Raw genomic sequence first — 3,476 nt, 5'->3', positions numbered from 1 at the left:
ATTGGTGCATTAGTGATGTGGCAGAATCTGTTGGAATGACATGCAGCATTCTGTACATTATTGGCTGATGTGTGCATACATTTGCTGTGAAGCTTACACTTTGCATACATCACTGTATGTCTCATTCATGTTGTGTTCCTATCTTTACTGGACCTGTAACGCAATGCCCCAGTGTGCAAGCAAGTACACATTAGATCAAACTAGGAAAATGGTAATGACTGCTTGCCTTCGGCTGATCGCTTCAGCCAAGCACTGACCTAGAGCATTGTTCTGCATGCTCACCCCGCCCACCATGTGACATCACTCCCGTGGCAATCCATCAGCCCTCCTCCCTCACATAGCAACTAGGGATGATCAAAGAGATGCAAATTTTAATGAGTTTATTCAAATTTATATGCAAATATATGCAGCTTCAAAATGGACCAATCAATTTAGGGCTCATTTCCACAGGCAGTTGAACTGTGTGTTCAGCAAACAGTTGTGAGGGTAGGAACACACTAGGCAGAATCACATATGCATTTTCCACTATGTTCTGTGGAAAACACATCTGCGATTCTGCCTATTGTGTTCCTACCTTGAGAGTTTAAGGGCTTGTTTCCACTATCGCGAATCCGCATGCGGATTCGGACATGTAATGCAAGAGGATGGGCCTGTTTCCACTGTAGCGTTGTTGAGGTGCGTTTTTTTCAGCGGTGAAAAAACGCACAAAAGAGCCGCAGAATTCGCCTGCAAGTGGAATGCATGCGAATCGCATGCGATGTATTTAATAGGGAAATCGCTTGCGATTTGCCCATGCGTTTTTTGCCGCATATACCCTCACCTATGCGGAATCTCAAGCGAAATCGCGGCAAAAAACGCATGGGGAAACGCATCCGCATGCGATTTCATCAGCGGTGGAATCCAGGCGATTCCGCACGGCAATAGTGGAAACAAGCCCTAAGAGGCTTTTCACTGCCTGTCAACTGCCCGTGGAAATAAGGCCTCTTTTCCATGGACAGTTAATAGGCCATGAAATGCCTCTAAAACTGAGCACACAGTTCAACTTTTCAAACGGCATACATTTGCATAAAAATTTGCATACGTTTACATCAACTCAGACATTTTTGCATCCCAATAATCATCCCTTCAAGGGACGCTTCTGTAAAGCCTCAGCCCTGCAATCATGTTGCCTCAGGGATTGAAGGGGGTGACATGCCTCGCACGTGTGTACAAGGCTTTAGGGCCCGTACACACATCCAATTTTAAATTGGACAATGTTCTCACTTCCATGTAATATGAGGGCCAACAGACTTTGACAACTGATCAGATTATGTAGGTAAGATCTCGTACTGCAGAGAAGTGGTAGAATTGGCCAATCAAAATTGGATATGTGCACGCACCATTAGCTGCATTAGCTGATCGTTTTGATTGGTCTACTTCCAAGCTTCATGAGGCCCCTTTTCCAAGAGCAGTTACTGCAGAACTGTTTGCTGCTGCCTGGCAACTGCTTGCTGAAGCTAGGGATGATCACCGATGTGCAAATAGTTCTGAGTTGATGCAAATGTATGCAAGAGTATATGACTTGAAAATGGACCAATCAATTTAAGGCCAGAAACCCACTAGGAGCAATTTTCTGAGTGCTTTGCGATTTGAAAACTCTTGCTAATGTAATGCTATGGGTGTGATCCCACTTGAGCGATGTGATTTTATAAAAATCCCGCTTAGCATTGCATTAGCAAGAGCTTTTTCAAATCGCTAGCGCTTAGAATTCGCTCCTAGTGGGTTTCTGGCCTAAACCTGGGGTTAAATTTTTGGGTTCATTTTCAAACTGGATGTGCATAATTTTAGAACAATTTGCATCTCATTGATCATCCCTACTGAGCACACAGTTCAACTGCCCATGGAAAAGAAGCCAAACGCTGGGAACACACTAGGCAGAAACGCTAGCGTTGCGGAAAACACACAAAATGCAAGTCAATGGGCAGCATGAAAAAACGCATATGTTTGCATTTTGCAATGTGCGTTTTTAAAAACGCTGGTTTTGTTGCATTTTTTTCAAAAACGCATATAATGAAAGTCAATGGTGCAGCATAGGTATTGCGTTAGGTGCGTTCCGTATGTGTTTTTAGATGCATTTTTTTTTAAAGTTTGATGATGTATTTTGGCTTCCTGTTGACTTCCTAGTGATTTGCATAAAACGCATAAAAAACGCATGCAAAACGCATATGTGATTTATATAAGCAAACTGCAAACGCATTAAAACACAGGAAAAACGTATGTGCTGGAGGCAAAAATGCAAACTCACAGTAAACACAGGTAAAACGCACAAACGCATATGCAGCAAAACCCTATGTTTCCCGCACTGCCTAGTCTGTTCTCAGCCTAAAAGAATCAGGCAGGGATCACACTCAGGGTTGCTCGAATGTACCAATATTTGATTCGGGTACATTCGAATTCGGGTCTGGGGCAAATTCAGATTTGAATTCGATCGCAACTATCAAATTCGGTTCGGGTTCAGTAACTAAATTCAAGAAAAATTCATGTTTGGGAATTTGGGTGTCTTTTTTTTTTTTTTTAAAGAAATCCTCCCTCTTCGTCTTGTCTTCCAGGGATTTGTAGGATGTCAAAAGCCAGCTCACATACATTGGCCATGGCCAGGAATCAAACCCAGGTCAACTGCTTGGAAGGCAGCTATTTTCACCATTATACCGCCAACACTGCCTGCTGAAGCCAGCCTAGCATGTACCATTGTGATATACCTTGAATCTACATGGCTATCTGGGGTTCTCTTCGGACAACTGTTGAACAAAAAAGGCAAGGCCATCCCTGGGTGGGCTTGAACCACCAACCTTTTGGTTGATAGCCAAACACACTAACCAACTGCACCACAGAGAATGTGCGCATAGCCACTGCTACACTTTCTCTTACAGGGCTATGGAAACAGTTTTGCCCATGCAATAAAGCGAGGTGCAAAAATGAAATCATGCCTGAGAGAGAGATGAATCTACATGGCTATCTGGGGTTCTCTTCGGACAAATGTTGAACAAAAAAAGCCAAGGCCGTCCCTGGGTGGGCTTGAACCACCAACTTTTCAGTTAACAGCTGAACACACTAACCAATTGTGCCACAGAGACTGTGCACACAGTTGCTGTTGAATGATTTTATGGGGATGTATGCGTGTCTTTTGGAGGGAGGAAGTAAGTCTGCTCCAAGAAGTTTAACGCCACTTTTTCCTACAACGAAGCATTCCCTATGTGGCAGCAGAGTGGCGCAGCAGAAGTGTGCTGGGCCTATAACCCAGAGGTTGATGGATCTAAACCATCCTCTGCTAGGCATGATTTCATTTTTGCACCTCACTTTATCACATGGGCAAAACAGTTTCCATAGCCCTGTAAGAGAAAGTGTAGCAGTGGCTGTGTGCACATGCTCTGTGGTGCAGTTGGTTAGTGTGTTTGGCTGTTAACCAAAAGGTTGGTGGTTCAAGTCCACCCAGGGAT

The 3,476-nt window shown here is 43.9% G+C and overlaps 1 non-coding gene across 1 annotated transcript; it reads right to left on the bottom strand.

Moving 5' to 3' along the window:
• Positions 1-2,800: 2,800 nt before the first annotated feature.
• Positions 2,801-2,874, bottom strand: TRNAD-AUC (transfer RNA aspartic acid (anticodon AUC)). The gene has a single exon. It is a non-coding gene; the product is annotated as a tRNA-Asp (tRNA).
• Between the last annotated feature and the right edge of the window lie 602 nt (positions 2,875-3,476).

This window comes from Hyperolius riggenbachi, chromosome 12, assembly GCF_040937935.1.
Source record: "Hyperolius riggenbachi isolate aHypRig1 chromosome 12, aHypRig1.pri, whole genome shotgun sequence".
Taxonomy (NCBI): Eukaryota; Metazoa; Chordata; class Amphibia; order Anura; family Hyperoliidae; genus Hyperolius; species Hyperolius riggenbachi.
Note: the sequence above shows the minus strand (reverse complement) of the source record. Positions and strands in the feature narration are given on the sequence as shown.